Source organism: Dipteris shenzhenensis, chromosome 19, assembly GCF_047967505.1.
Source record: "Dipteris shenzhenensis isolate YYH24624 ecotype China chromosome 19, Dip_SZ_1.0, whole genome shotgun sequence".
NCBI classification, from domain to species: Eukaryota; Viridiplantae; Streptophyta; class Polypodiopsida; order Gleicheniales; family Dipteridaceae; genus Dipteris; species Dipteris shenzhenensis.
This window is the reverse complement of record NC_141614.1, coordinates 54,159,989-54,177,290: the sequence shown is the minus strand read 5'-3', so window position 1 is coordinate 54,177,290 and position 17,302 is coordinate 54,159,989.

Below are 17,302 nucleotides of genomic sequence, written 5' to 3'. Positions count from 1 at the left end.
TTACTTCTCCATGAAACAAGCTTACCATCACGTTAAGAAGGGCGCACATGGCTAGGTGTATGGATTTGCTGTGCATAAGGAGGTCCCATCACACCAATAGAATCATCACTATTAAATACGAACCCTGCCCTTACAACGGCACCCCTCTCATCTACAGGCATTGATGTCCCACTTGCAACCTTCCATACACCTGGAGAGACCCCAGGAACAGCTTGAATGGATTTATCCACATTCCATGTATGGGTGATAGAAGTATTACAAAACCATACAAACTACTCTATCACTCCATGAGAATGTTGCCTTCTTCCCTTAAAACAAGGGGCTGGCACACCATAACTTGCACTTCTACCAAGTGAATTGATTAGTGCCCCACATCGTCTCCAGCTCTCTACCAAGTAGCCAAAGCATGTGACAACGCTATGTGGTTCGGTTCTCCTAATTGCCCAATTGGCTTCATGAATATGTATCTCTCTACAAACCACGTCCTGTGATGGACTTTTAAAATCAATTTGTCTTCTTTTTCCTATCACTCTCCTTGTTGTCACTATCATGTATTCTGGTCGATGACTATCATTTCCATGGACCGATGTTGAACATTTTGAACCCCTCTTTCTTCTTATGCTCATCGGTCCTGTTATTGGCCTATTCATCTCAGGAGATTGTATCCCAGCCTCTTCAATCACTGTGTGTGATAAATCCACAAGCCTATTTCTGTCCCCTTTACCAGATCCACTACCATCAAGTATTCTTCGCCGGAGAGCATCCAAATTTGGTCCTGTACCCAAGTGTCTTCCATTCATAAAGGCATTGTAGTGGGCACTCTGAAGGACACTCATTGCAAGATCTGCTGCACAAGCATCATACAATGTTATGTGTTTTGCATATCCATGTGCTACTCTCATGCTAGAATGTTTTGTCTCTGAAAGGTTCACTGTAGGAACAAATCCAGAGTGCTCTTCTTGCCGCAAGAACATTCCCCCCCACTGGTTGATTCTAACATCCCACCAAGCAAGCCACGTATGCAATGTTGGTAGCTCACCCTCCTTCACATGAGTCGGGGACCAATACAAATTCAATGTTTGTTTGCATTGGTCTGCAGAAGTTGAAGTTAATGCCTCTCTCCACTTCCGACATAGAACTTTATTCTCCTCCTCAAATTGTGGCTTAATGCATCATCTGGTGTGCTCAACCATGCTCATCTCCCAATGGAAAACACAAGTTCTTTCTCTACCATCCATCACATTTTCAGGTCCACCATTGTAAATAGTGTGGACAGCCAGCCAATTTGCTCCTGCTCCATCTGCCATGAATCCACAGAATTCAGGTTTTTTAAAACCATTCTTCTCCATTGTATTGTTCAGTAGCTCCCAGAATCGAACTTGAGCATGGTTATCCTCCACCTTGAATTCACATATTGCTATAGGTAATAGTTCCCTTATGAATGGGTCATACACATGAGCACCCATTGTTGACCATCCCCTCACTCGATGCACATGGTTAAAATGAACCGATTGTGATCCCAAGCTTCCACAAGGCCGCATGCGATTCACTAGATCGACTCCTGATCCTGGACCAATGGTCGACATTTTGAAGATATGTGGTTGTTGTTCATCTTGCAATTGTTCAGGAAATAGGATACTTTGTAGGTATGGATATTTGCATCTCCTCTTTAAATCAAGTATTGAATCCATTCCACCATCCCCTCCTCTAGCCTCACTTCTTGCGCTCTGCACCACTCTCTAAAGCCTCCTTCTTTGGGTCATTGGTGTAATGGTTTCAAGCACTTCTTCGAACTTTTGATCATCTAGTAGCTCCACAACAACCCCATCCTTTGCTAGCATCATCTCCATCACAAGGTCTTGTGCCATAGACACCTCGATATTTTTGCAAGAGGAATTTCCATTCAACCTAGCACGCATTGAAATGAGATCCTCTACTTGCATTTCCTTTGCTCGACTTCTACCTTTTTCAACTGGATGGTCATGGGAACCCACATGCACTACGCATCTCATTGTCTTCACTCGTTCATGGGGAAAGCAATAATATATAATAGCACTGCATAGGTAAACACACTCTGGTATTGCATCACAATGCTTGCACACAAGTGACCCTAAGGCTGGATCAATGGGACCAGGTAGAGGAGGTCTCCTAAGCTTTCCTTTCCATTGTGTATCATTTAAAATTCCCATTCGTTCAAGGAAAGGACAATCCAAATTACAACATCTCAAATAACCCGAACATCTACTCATTCTCACAACACCATTGAAGCAGTCTTGCGAACATGTGGAATATTTTGTCCAAACATGACCATCAGCATTCTGTTCCATTCCAGACATTGGTGAACCCTTAGGCATAGGTGGAAGTTCGAAGACAATATATCCATCGTAAGTTAGAGGAAGCTCAGTAACCTTCTCCACCCGAACTGTAGATTTGAGCGCAACATGAAGAGAACTATTCAAAGGCATCCTCTCTATAAGTGAAACCACACTATTCAGTTCATGATTCATAAACTCACCATGAGTACCTCTCTTATCGGACATGTGAACTCTTACGGTAGATTGTTGGCCACCACTAATCTTGAACCCTTTCTGACCATCCTCTAAGTTCACCAATGGAAGTACGATGGCAAGCTCATCTATTCTGATTTCTTGATGCAGCTCAATGTCCTCGTTCTCAATGTGAAAGTGTTCCTTAAGCTCCACCAATGAAACCTCCAAGAAAGGAGTGTCAAAACGAATGGTCAATGATTCGTGTTCTCCAAAGTGAATGAAAACTGAGAAAGGCATGATTCAAATGCTATAGCCAAGATGTAGCACCAGAGGACACCAACCAAAGAACAAGAGAAAAGCTAGCTACACAAAGGGTCCGAAAGCAAGGAGGCAAAAGAAGAAATGGCATAGATGTGTTGGAGACCAAAGAGAATGGAGCAAAGAGAAGTGTTGAAAGAGCCACTCTGAGGGATTATGGGAGGGAGGCAAGTTCGTCTCTGTAAGTGTCAAATGCAAATGGATGTCACTATTAGCATCCAAGGTGGTCGTTTAACTACAGGTCTTTATTGAACAAATATGTGTTTATCAGCTACAACAAGATGCCTTCATGCATTTGAATGACACCTCCATGCATTTCATTTAGTAAGGGTGTACATTTAATATAAATGAGTAAAAAGAGAAGTAACTTTCAAATCTATATATTGGTATTGAAAGATTAAAATATCAAGAAAAAAATTAAAGATTTATAATTACTATATTTTACTAGCAATAGTTAGAATGAGTAGTATCTTAAAATCCATATCTAAAATGAAAACTATCGAAATGTGTTTGTTTACTTCACATTTGCATGAACAAGCAACATTACCATTTCCATCATGAGTCATTACATGGTGTTCTCCTCACTATTACAAGGAGTTAGTTATGCGGTCTTCTCCTACCATCTAATAATGACCAGGCTTGCAAAATCCCTCAAAAATCATTTCTCTAAAGGCTACGCCTGCAAAATCTATCTAATAATGACCATTGCCTGCAAAAGGAAGGACGTGGTGGGCTGTCTAGCCTTGAAGCGATTTTATCTCTCTTTCTCTCCAGCCTTGAAGCTTCCCCCAAATGCTCCTCACACTCCTCCAAATGTCCAAAAAATTTTATTTTCCTACCCTCTCATCTTTTCACAGTTCAAAAGTTTAGCGATGTCGACTCCTTCCTTTCCGAGGTGCCTGCCATGACATCGAGCTGCTTGTGGCTTTCAACAAACTTCAACGACATCGACCTCCTTGCGGCCTTCAACAAACATCAACGAGCAAAGAGCTTTTGAGGTGAGTACTCTTTTCTCTTCAGAAATTCAACGACCATAGCCTAGGGAGGCAAGCGTAATGGCAAGAGTGCAAGCAAGAAAAAGATATGAAGCAAAGTGAGCTGAAAGAGATATGAAGCAAGGTGGCTCACTGTGGTGAAAGTTGGACTCCCTGGGGTAGCAAAAGAGGTAGCGCGTTAACGCGCTGCCTCTTTTGCTGCCCCAGGCAGTCCAACTACCACCACAGGGAACAAGGTTATCCAACTTTCTTCCTGGACTGCCTGGGGCAGCAAAAGAGGCAGCGCGCTCTTTTGCTGCCCCAGGCAGTCCAGGAAGGAAGTTGGATAACCTTGCTCACTGGCTGCCTCTTTTGCTGCCCCAGGCAGTCCAGGAAGGAAGTTGGATACCTCCGGAGCTCGAGGCTAGAAGCTTGATGGTGAGGTCGACAACGGGTTTAGAGGCAAGGAGATGGTGACGTCGGCGACGGGTTCAGAGACTTGTTTGAAGAGGAGGAGCTCACAGGTGGTGAGGTTGAGGATGCACAAGTTAATGTAGAGTCTGGAGTCCGCACTACATAAGATGAGACTGCTCTCAGACCCCCTCATTGTGTCCCGGATTTCCTTCTACATTCAGTCGCATTGTTTGAATTGTTTTCAGAAGAGACATTGTTTTTCCTTATACAGTCTCAAAATACGTGAGCCTCCGATTCTGCAACCGAAACGATAAGGTATGGGGCGGATTAAACGCAGGGCACCAAAGCTCTTGGATCACTATCTCCAACTGGGTGCTTTTGCACTACCTACATTTGTGCATTCGCCTCCTTTTGAAACGAGGGAGAAGTGGACTTTGTAGTACTTGGCCGAGACAGGATACCAGCAAAAGCATGTCTCTCATTCATCTTCTTCATGAATGGAAGGACAAGGAAAGAGGAGAAAAAGCAGGCATTTAGATAAGCAGCGAATTATTGAAGGCAGGAAGCTATTTAGGAGATTCCAACTACCAAGCCAGGAGATGGTGGCAAGGAAGAGGAAGAAGAAGAAGAGGGAGCTCACCGGTGAGCTCCCGCCTTTCCTCAACCTACAATGAATTGAGTACTCTGCAATTGTAGGTTGAGGAATTGTAGGTTGAGGAGGGTGAGGAGGAGCTCATGGGTGGTGAGGTTGCAGAAGAGGAGGAGCTCAAGGGTGGTGAGGTTGGAGAAGGTGAGGTGGTAGTTGGACTGCCTGGGGCAGCAAAAGAGGCAGCGCATTAACGCGCTACCTCTTTTGCTGCCCCAGGCAGTCCAGGAAGGCAGTCCAGGCAAGTGCGAGTGTTCGGACTGCAGTGCTCCTCCATCATTCGTGTGAACAAGAACATCCTCCGAGCAAGTGTTCGGACTGCAAGAGGGCTACGTCACCTCGGCCTGCCTTCAGCAAAACGTATATGATTGTGTTATAAGTACTAGTGTTTGGAAGGCACCCCATAGCTGTCATTATCTTGAACAATTTGAGAGCTTCATCTATCTTTCCCTCCTTCCCAAACCAATCGATGAAGATATTGAAAGTCCCAGTATCGGGACTGTAGCCCTGCTCCATCATTCGAGAGAATGTAGAGAGAACCATGTGGCCTCGGCCTACCTTGAGTAGGCCAGATATGACTGTATTATAATTTATGGTGTGTGGCTGGCATTTGCTCCAACAATGCCATAGCTTCGCTGATTCTCTTTACCTTGATATGGAGGAGGGCATTCAAGAGTGCGTTGTAAACAAACACATCGGGCTGGCAGTGGAAATCCTCCATGGACAAGAATACCTTCTCCGCGTCTCGACCATGCCAACCCTTCCGAAGATCGTGACCAGGGAGGTGAAGAATCGGGGAGGAGGGTGGACTCGGGCCTTTTTCAAGGAATGGAGGAGAAGCCAGACAGCTTGGGGCTCATTTGAGGCTTATTTGCGACGGAATGACAAGAGGGCAACGACATTCCCCCAGTCATCTTTACAGGCCGAAAGTTCAAGGAATATGTACAAACCCAGCATCTTTAGCCTGGCGATTGATTGATGTGATGAGGATACCGTTCTTGCTCTCTTCCATCGTCAGGAGCTCAGTTGTTACATCCATCGGAGAAGCTTTCTACTTCTTTAAGAAGTTCTGATTATGGATTTACAAGAGCAAGAGCAGTTAGAGTACCCACTCTTGATGGTTTTGCTTGTTCATGGCGATAGAGGAGAACGACTCGGGAGTCAGTATGTTGGCTTCTTGTCGCCCATATGCTTAAATCAAGAGTATAAAAGCTAGCTGATTGCTGCACTGGAGGATCCTAGTGAGCGTAACAATGTCACGTACCTTGACATGAAGGAGCACGTTCTAGTTTGCTTCGATGAAGCTGCTTGTAGCTCCTTCATTCCCGTGTGGCATTCGTCCCAATATTCATCGTCCTCTTTGTAGCCGCATGCAAGCCATGACTGATTCTGATCCTTGAACTCGTATAACTCGTATACAATTCCAAAACTTAAACAATGGTTCTGCTCTGGAAAGCATCGCCGCTAAAGTTCAAGACGTATAGGACATCCGTACAGACGCGTTTGCACGAGCTTTGATACCAGAGACTCCTCGATTTTTTAGAGCTTGTAACCTTGACAATTCGAGCTCTTCTAACTATGTGGTGCTGAATGAGAAAATGAACAAGGACTCTAGTGGATCTCATTGCAGATACACACCGGAGAGAAAATTGTCTGGCCATTGAAAAAACTTGTTCGGTTGTCGTATTGATGCAGCCCAAACAGATTCGGCTCCCCAACAGGCATTGTGATCTGCATCAGAAACGTATGTCAGTAGAATGAGCATCGAGATTCCCATCTGCCCAATCCATATATATACACTGATCCATTACTCAAGGAGACAGAACTAGACTCGCCGTCTTGATCTTGGTTATTACAATCCAGAAAGCAGAGCCTTGAGTCCGTCTAGCTCTCGCAAAGCCATGCACGACGTGTGCAACCTAGCCAAGCAATTTGATTGGCAAAGAGAGACTCCTGTTAAAGCCTTCTTATAGCAACTCGTATGCAAGCCATAAATGCATTCAAGAGGCAAAACGTGCAAGTTAGTGAGTGTGTGTGTCTAGTGCCGATCGAATAGAAACCAGATGAAATGTCCAGGAAGTTCACAAAGACAATTTAAGTGATGAAAAGCTTTCAGCAGCAAAACTAAAGCCTAGACTCTTGAATCTAAAGCTGCAGCATTGGAATTACACTAGAGAGCTTCCATGGTTGCTCTCAAGAATCAGAGATGAGGTCAGAGTAAGAGGACTTTAAACCAATTAGAAGAAGAGAAACATCTGGAATGCTGTGCAGCAAAGCTTAGGCAACCCCAGCAGATTCCGCACCCTCAGACCAAGCTTTCCCCAGCAAACGAGTCTCAACCACTGCATCCAGATTTTCAGCAATAGACTTGGCCACCTTCTTCTCCTCTTCGTCCTTGAGAAGATCCAATGGAGGAACAACATAAGCTCCAGAAAAGCAAGCATTGTAGAAATTGGGAGCCTCCGTTCCTAGCATCCCCCTCAACCTCTCCAGAGGTAGAAATGCAAGAGAGTCTGCTCCTATAAACTGCCTCGTATCCTCCACATTCATCTTCATATAATGAATTGTAGGTTGAGGAGGGTGAGGAGGAGCTCACAGGTGGTGAGGTTGCAAAAGAGGAGGAGCTCAAGGGTGGTGAGGTTGCAAAAGGTGAGGTGGCAGTTGGACTGCTTGGGGCAGTAAAAGAGGCAGCGCGTTAACGCGCTATTACTGCCCCAGGCAGTCCAAGTAGTCCAGGAAGAAAGGAGCTCAAGGCTGGGAAGGAACGAGCTTCCTCGACTTCCTCACCACAGTAGCAGCTATGGCCGTCCCGCCGCCCTTTAGGCTTGCTCACTCCCTTTGCTCCTTCCCTGATCAAAGAAGAACGACTGCTCCACCGCTGGGAGCTCTTCGGTCTCATCGCCTGGAGGTACATCGATAGCAATTCCTTGCTCCGTTATGAAACTCACCGATGTTTCAGCGAGAGCATCGGTGAAGAGCATAGCAGAATTTGGATCTGAGCTTCTTTGTTTTGGCTTCAGTTGTGGGTAGAAATTAATGCAATAACTACATGCTGGGAAGCTCTTTCAGCCAACCCTGCCTTCTCTCTCGTAGTGCCTCTCCTTTTCTCGATACCTGCTTCATTGGCGTTTCCTTGAAAGATTGCATCGTTTCCCTCAAAGATCCCAATACCTTCTTCATTGACGTTTCCCTCAAAGATCCCGATACTTATAGCGTTATTATTACTTTGCAAGGGAGGGGAACTTGGACTGTCGGGGGTAGTAAAAGAGGCAACGTGTTAACGCACTGCCTATTTTGGTCCCTCGGGCAGTCCAATAGTCCCCTCCTTGCATAGCGTTCAAAAGACCATGTGACCTATCCCTCCAAGAGTCCAATAGCATTCCAAAGACCATTAGACCTATACACCAATGCATACTTGTAGACAAAAGATGAAATGGTCGAAGCAACCTTTTGTGAGTATGAAAGAAAGTATTGATACATGGAGGATTGAGTAGAAAAGCTTTCATAAAAAGCCTTCATGAAAAGACAGCTTGAGATGCCAAAAAGGATAGCGTGTTAACGCGCTGTCCTTTTTTGCATCTCAAGGTGTCTTTTCATGAGGGTAAGGGGTAGGCATAGAAGTGCATATTTACCACTGCAATTCCATATATCCAAGTGTATAGATACCACTGCAAGTTGATATACTATGTGAATTGGAGATGAACCTTTTTCTTTTAGGACAGAAGTGGGTGAATGTTCCCTAAACTGGAAATCAATTGCATTGGTAGATACATGTATTTGGTTTTGGTTTTGGTTTTTATTGAAACGGTTTTGAGAACTATGATTGGAAATATGCCTTGTTTTTTGTCTTTTCAGGATGACAGGACAAAAAGGTAGAAAATGTCAAGTGGCACATTCTACAAAGGTGACAAGAGGAACAAAAGTAGATCACAATGTTGAATCATCAGTAGGTGGAATGGAAGAGCAAGAAAGTGTGGTGGGTCTAGAGGTTGAAGTATCATCAACTCAAAGAGATGAAGGCCCAAGAGTGGAGGAGGATGAGTTGGATGATAGCGAAGTTCAGGTGGAAGGAGGAGGTGATGTGATTGGCAAATGTAGGATGCTTGATTCATATCAGTGTCCTCGCATTCCCTTGTGTAGGTTGATACCTTATGCAAGAGTGAGAGGACTTCGTGATGATGTATCTTCACTCAAAAGTACATTTCAAGTGGAGGGCTATCTCCCAGAGAAAGGGTCTTTCATTGTATCTGTCTGCAAGTGTGATGGAGAGGAGATAGTTGTGACAGATGATATGAGGAAGTGTTGGTCTCCCACCTGGAGAGAGGTGGATGGGGAGTTTGAGAAAGATGTGATGTCTAACACTGATTTTCATTTTATGTCGCAAAAGATGTTATTTGTTTGGGAGGGCAATCATAGGACCACTGCATGGATGAGTGTCATCAAGGAAATCTTTCCTACAAACAAGAAAAGACATGTACGAGTGGTATGCACAATAATTGACCCAAGGAAAATTAGTGAGATTGCTCTCTTGGCAGGGCAACAAGAATGAATTCGTAAGTACATGGACTCTTTGAATCTTCTCCACATTTTTGTTTTATGCTACTTTGCATTTATTGATTGGATTGTGTACTTTGCTGTTTGTTTTCTAGCATGAATGAACATGCCATTATCAAACCCAGTCTAAGGGACATACTCATAAATGCACACAACATTTGTGAGTGTGACTCTATGGTGTTTATGAGAAAATTGTCTTTGAGTGAGATCAAATCAATAGAGAATTGGAGGGCTCAAGAGAGTAAAGGGAAGAAGCCATGGTTTCCATTGACAAGAGGTTATCTGGCAAGGCTTGTCTTCTAGATAGAATGTTGCATTTGTATTGATGCTTACATCTTTATCACTCCTTTGCTTTCTCTAATTGGAACTTATGTATGTAGTTTGAGTACAATATAGAGCTTAAAAAAGCAATAGACAAAATATCTACAAAGCTACCTTTAGATCAAAGGGGAGAGGCAGAAGGAAAGCAGCGTACCATAATTCAAAAGAGAATTGCTGATAGGATGGGAAAGGTGTGAATTGAATTTTCTATACTTTGTTGCATTTATTTTGAAGTTAAGTGACTGACATGTCATCTTTGGATAGGTGTTGAATTGTATAGATCCTGATCTTGGAGAGGCTTGGTTGGAAAAGTTATTTGCCTTGCGCTTTGATGGTACGAACTCTTGCGCGACATTGGAGAAGCTCCAACTCATTGCAAAGTCTGATTTGAGATTAGAAAAAAAAATTATTTTCCTTTCTTTGTTAGAAGCCACTAAACCTATGCGAGACATGTACTTCATGCCTGTGGGCGACCTTGAGTACAGAAGGTGTGTTTCTTATACCAATACAAATCATCTTTCATGGTGTTTTTTTGTTTCTTGCCAATGGCATGACTCTTATTTTTTTATTATAAAATTGAGTCAACTTTTACTGTTTAGGTGGATTAGTAGAGAGATATTTTTGGAGAAGGTGGAGACACAGTCATTGAAAGTGCTTGAAGATTTGAGGGTGATCACAACAATGGGCATGCCTTTGGATACCCCTAAGGATTACACATTGCAGCAATACATGGAGGATATAAAACTGGAGGGGAGAAAACATATGTTTGTGGTGCTAAGATCAAAGGAAACAAAGATGGAGAGCAAGGGTGGAAAAAAAGGAGATGGACTATCTGAGTTGGACATGGCTGCCCATAGGGTGGTTTATAGGTATGTTGTCAATTCATTCGAAGGTTCATTTTTCATTTGTCTATGTTTGTGCTGTTGATTCATGTAATTACACAATCATTGATGGTTGTTCCACTTGATTTCTTGACCTTTTGATGGTTTGGGACATCCAAATTTTTTTTGTTTCTTGGTTGATAGATATCTCTCCCACTTGGCAATAGAGAAAAGAATCTCTGACATTCCAAATTTGTGCAAGATTTGGGTGGAGATTGGTCATGCTACATGCATGTATCCATCTGGCATGCACCGTCTCTCTCAATGGGAATTAGCACATTGTCCCTGGTGGATAGATTTCTCTAAAGGACTAGTACTGGTGCGAGAAAGAGACTTGTACAATACTTATGCTTCACAAAAAGCCAATGAAGCAAGTAAGGACAAAGTGGAGGGAAGCTCAAGGAGAGATAAGAAAGAGAAAGAGAAACAAGAACATCCTACAGAAAAAGGTAAGGAGGCATCTGCTAAGCTAGACAACTCCAATTATGGTACATGGAAATACCGAATGGAGACCATTCTTGTACTTTAGGACAAATGGGATTATGTCAATGGATCTACACCTAGACCATTGGACAATCCAGCCACCAGTAGCTCTACTCCACCTGATGTCACAGCACCAGCAACGGGATCTACAATGGGATCTATAGCTACATAAATAGTTTTTGCACCTATAGTAGATCCTGCCATTGCCCGAGCTCAGGTAGAATGGGATAAGAAAGACAAGTATGCCTATCATCTGATCAAGTAGAATGTGCAATATGTCATGCTAGGACAGCTCAACACAATCAAGACATTGAAAGAAGCACAGGATATGTTCACAGCGCTTTATGAGTCCAAGAACACTTCCAAGATTCTCACACTGAGAAACCAGATCAACCAGAGTTTCTACAACAACAGCAAAACTGGTCATGCTTATGTACTCCGGATAAAAGACTACAACAATCAACTTGCAGTAGGAGGAGAGACTATGAACCCTATAGAAATGGTTCAAGTAATCCTAAATGGACTAGGAGAGGGATACGAGAATCTTGTCCAGAGTATTGCCATCCAATGGCAAATTCTGACACTGGAAGAACTTCAATCAGTCCTACTTGGTGAAGAACTCAGGATGCAGGCCATTCAAGCACGAAAAGGTCATTCTAATGATTAGGCATTCATAGCTTTAGACAGAAGTAGAAGCAAAGGCAGAGGTAGAGGCAGATCATTCCAGAAAAGTGGTGATCATCAGCAACAAAGTCAGCAAAGTCAGCATCAGCATCATCATCATCCTCAACAACATCAGCATCATCAAAGAGGAAATCATTCCAACCGAGGAAGTTATGTTCCGAAGCTCAACAAGAACCTTTTGTCAGTAGGTCAAATGACGAAACACAACTATCGAGTCATCTTCAACGAAGATGAATGCACTATCAGAGATAAATCTAGAAGATGTCAGCCTAGTAGTAAGAGGTGTCAAGGAAGGACGCTTGTACAGAATGCTAGCTACAATACCAGAGAAGCATGCCATGTCAACTCAACCGCAACAGATGCCACTATCTGCAAAATGACATAAGAGATATGGTCATGTCGATTTCAAGTACTTATTAGATCTCAGGAATCAAAATATGGCAATTGGGATTCCTAAGCTACAATTTCTTGGAAAAGTTTGCAAAGCATGCTGCTTCAACAAACAAAAGCGAACCAATTTCGGCAGAAGTGCACGAGGTATTCTTGATTTGATACATACAGATGTATGGGGGTATGCCCAAACCCACAGCATCTATGGTTCACTTTACTACTTGACTTTCATCGACAACTACAACAAATATTGTTGGGTCTACTTTTTGAAAGAGAAATCTGAAGTGTTTTCCAAATTTCAAGGATTCAAAGCCATGGTAGAAAACCAGACAGGCAGAAAGATCAAAGTCATGAGATCAGATAGAGGAGGTGAATACATGTCTTTAGCATTCATGAACTTTTGTAGAAGTCACGGCATTTGAAGACAATTCACATGTGCAGATACTCCTCAGTAGAATGCTAGAGCTGAAAGGAAGAATGGGACTTTAGCAGACAATGCTAGAGCAATGCTTAGTGAAAAGCATCTTCCGAATCATTATTAGGCAGAAGCAATAGCCACTACAAACTATTTGCTTAATCAGCTTCCTACTGAACCGATACAAGGTATGACTCCTTATGAAGCATTCTGGACATAAGCCACACATTGGGCATCTCTACATATTTGGTTGCATAGCATATGCCCACATACATGATGATCATCACAGGAAATTGGATGCGAAGTCACGCAAATGCATCATGGTTGGCTACAGTGAAGAAAGCAAAGCATACAAGTTGTATGATCCCATCAACCACAAGGTCATTATCTCTAGAGATGTAATCTTTAATGAGGAATCAGAATGGAAAACCTCAATCACACAGGAGATGGAAGCATCGACTTCACAGTCATCTATAGAAAAGGTTGATGAAGAAGAGCAAGAATTGCCAGCAACACCCCAAGCAGAGTCATAGCAGATCAGACGGTTTACTAGAGAAAGTAGACCTCCAGCAAGATTGGCATATGCTCAGAAAGGCAAAGCAATTCAGGTGGAAACCACCAACTATGCTCTTATGACTACCATCATGGCTACCAAAGAGCCAGTGTACTTTGAAGATGCAGTAGACAAGCTTGAATGGCAAACCGCTATGAATGAAGAAATGGATGCTTTGTATAAGAATAATACTTGGGAATTATGTGACCTTCCACTAGGAAAGAAGGCCATAGCAAACAAATGGTTATACAAAGTGAAGTACAATCCAAATGGAAGTATTCAAAGATACAAAGCCAAAATAGTTGCAAAAGGATTTGCACAGCAATATGGTCAAGACTATGATGAGACTTATGCTCCAGTAGTAAAGATGGATTCCATATGGTTCTTGATATCACTAGCGACACTCCAACAAATGGAATGTGTATCAGCTCGATGTCAAGAATGCATTTCTCAATGGTTATCTAGACAAGGAAGTCTACATGCAACAACCAGTAGGTTATGTTGAACCAGGAAAGGAGAATAAGGTTTGCCATCTCAAGAAAAGTCTCTATAGCTTAAAGCAAGCACCCAAAAGTTGGTACAATAGAATTGACAAGTATTTTGCTGATCTGGGATACATGAAGTCCAATGCAGATCGTACTCTCTACTACAAAGTTCAAGGGGAAGACATTACTATTGCACTTTTGGACATAGATGATCTGATTGTGACAAGAAGCAAGGATAGCTTCATTAGAAAACTAAAACAAGACTTATCTACATAGTTCGACATGAAAGATCTTGGACTTATGCACTATTGTCTTGGAATTGTGTTTTGGAGAGATTCAGACAGCACTTTCATGAGTCAGCTCAAGTATGTTGACAGTCTCCTGAAGAAGTTTCATATGGCAGATTGCAAGATTGCAGCCATTCCCATGGAACAGAGTTTGAAACTTACTAAAGATTCAAAAAAGCCTACAATCAATGACAGGTACTACAGACATCTCATCGGATCTCTTATATATCCGACTATTACTCGGCCAGATATTTGTTATGTAGTAAGCTCACTAGCACAATTTATGGCAAATCCAAAACAGTCTCACTGGAATGCAATCAAAAGGGTCTTGAGATACATCAGAGGTACAAGACAGTTTGGGATAGAATACAGAGGAAGTCATTCACGGTTGCATGGATACTATGATAGTGACTATGTCGGAGATCATGAGACCAAGAGATCGAATAGGGATATGCATTTTTCGTTGGTCAAGGTGCTATATCATGGTTGTTAAACAAATAGCCAACTATTTCTTTGTCTTTGACTGAAGCAAAATATAGGGCACTCACTACAGGTGCATGTGAGGCTATATGGCTCATAAGACTATTGTCAGAAACAGATTACTTTGATGAATCAAAGCCAACAATAATATACTGTGATAATCAATCGGCTCAAGCATTGGCCAAGAATCCAGTATATCACTCTAAGACAAAGCACATTGATGTCAGAGAGTACTTCATCAAAGAAAGAGTGTTACTTCGTGACATCACACTGTAGCATTGTGATAGCAAAGAGAATATTGCAAACATCTTTACCAAACCACTCGGTAAAGAGCTATACAAGAAACACCGAGTAGCTCTTGGTTTGATGTAGAGGAAGGACATTCCCATTAAAGGGGTGTGATGGAATGTAACTTTTCAGTCCTTCTGTGATTGCCTAGAATCATCATCTTAAGCGAAGGCCTACTTCATGATGTTGATCTTGAGGGGAGGTGTTGAGAGTTCACGCTCAACATCATGTGATCATGTGCACATAGCACCATCACGTGATCATAAGAACATAGCACTAACCCAATAGAGTGCTATAAAGGAAAGGGTTAGATGCCTCAACCCTAACCCTAAATGGGTTTGTATATATTCTACATTTTCAACTAAATCTAGTGTACAGTTAGTCATTTGTGGTGTGCTCTCTAGCTGTGCCCTCTCTCCTCATCTTCACTCTTCTCCTCTCCCATCTTCATATTTTGTCACCTTCTACATGTTGAGATATCGAGCTCCACTCGCGATATGCCAAGGTGACCGTTGTGCATTTATGTCACCGACTTGTTAGCTACAGATGCGGTTGGTACACCGCCCACGAATAATAGCTGGATGACAGCTATCCTTATCTACACTAGATCGTGGCTCAGTTAGTATGCCACCTTAGTTAGTTGAGTTTGGTTTGAGACCCACATATAGGGTTCTTCTATTTCTTTGTACTTGAGTTCTTTTGGCTTTCGCAACAAGAAGAGGAAAACTGTTTTCAGCCTCCACCTTTGTGTGTATTCCCCCATTGTGCTTGTGAGAAAGCCTCAAGTGAGACTCCTTCCCTCTCTCCCACTATCTTCACATGGTATCAGAGCCAGGTTCATGGTAAGGGGCTCAAGAAAGCAAACCAAGTTCGCAGTGTCCTGGTAAGAGGACCAGTGTTGTTTTCCTTTTTCGAGTTTGGGAGCAAATCTCTGCAGGTAGCATAGCTGGAAGTGCAAGAGTGCATTGTCTCAGATTGAGACGCCCTTCGCGGTGTGGCGAGAGGGCATTATATGCTGCAGGCCCATTTTTATGATTCGAGGTCATTTCGGGGCCCATTTTGGAGGCGGAAGTTCTCCGCAGGCACTCAGAAAAAGGCCCTGTTTTTGCTGTGCGACCACTCTTCTGCAGGTCGGTGAAAAGTTGTCACAGAAATTGCATCGTATGCCTGTGCGCAGAGATATTGGGAGTTGCAAAATCATCCTTATTGCCTGTTGATGCAAAATCGTCACTAGGAAGTGACTGTGTGGTTAAAAAAAACCACTTTCGTCAGGTTTGCAAATTTGCCCTTGTGAGGCAGAACATGTGTTTTTTGCAGTGACAGAATATTTTGTAGTGTTCTGTAATGGCGTCTGATTCTCTTTCACAGATTGTCACTGAAAAGCTTGACAAGAACAACTTCCAAGCATGGAAGTTTAGAATGACGAATTTCCTTATGGGAAAAGGCTACTGGGAGTTCATTACAAGAAATGAAGAAGAACCAGTTCTTCCTAATGTTCCCAATCAACAGGAAATGCAGGCATTTAAAGGATGGCATGAGAGAGCCAGAAAAGTTATGTACTGGCTGTCTATCAGTATTTCAAATTCAATGATTGTGCATATTCAGGATGCAAGTACGCCAAAGGTGGCATGGGATACTTTGGCTAAAATGTACAGCACAAATACGCAGGCCAGGAAAATGCAGCTCAAGCAAGAGCTGCACAATGTGCAGAGAGACAATATGAGCATCAATGACTACCACATGAAGGTGAAGAAAATTGTGGATGCACTTGCTTCCATTGGGTTGCCAGTGGATGATGACAATTTAATTTCTGTGACCTTGAATGGTCTAGGAAAGGATTATGCACAGTTCTGGACATCTATTGCCGTCCGTGAAAAATTTCCTGATTTTGAGGAGTTGATTGCTCTTCTAATTTCTGAAGAGCAGAGAAATGGTGGTGCATCTTCTTCAGGAGGAACCTCAAAAGAAACTGTCTTCTACTCAAATGCTAGAAGGGGTAGAGGTAGAGGTAGAGGAGGCCGATCTGGAGGCCGTGGTAGAAATCAGAATATGCAGCAAACTCAAGAAAACCAGTCCTATGCAGGAGGACGTGGTAACTCTAGAGGCAGGGGGAGCCAAAGAGGTCGTGGTGGATGGCAGAGAGGCCAAAATGCAAACAGCAATGTTGAATGCTACTACTGTGGTAAAATGGGGCATATGGCTAAAGACTGCTACAAAAAGCAGAATGACATTATGAATGGAAAATTGCAGCAAGGCAATTATGCATCCTCTAGTAGACAGGGTGATGACAGAAATGAACATTTGTTATGGTACAGCATATGACAAATTCTGTGACAAGTGCAGAAGAAAGCAATGATGTGTGGTATGTTGACTCAGGTGCATCAAACCACATGACAGGTCATGCTAAATGGATGCAGGATGCAAGGAAAATGGAAAAACCAGGATTTGTGGAGACTGGTAATTATACTGCAGATCCTATTGTGCAGATTGGCAAAATTCCTTTGTCTATGCAGGATGGGAAAAAGAAATACTTGTCTAATGTATTTCATGTCCCGAACATCACCAAGAACCTGGTTTCTGTTGGTCAAATGGTTGAGCAGGGCTTGTAGGTCAGATTCAATCCTCATGGATGTTTTGTTG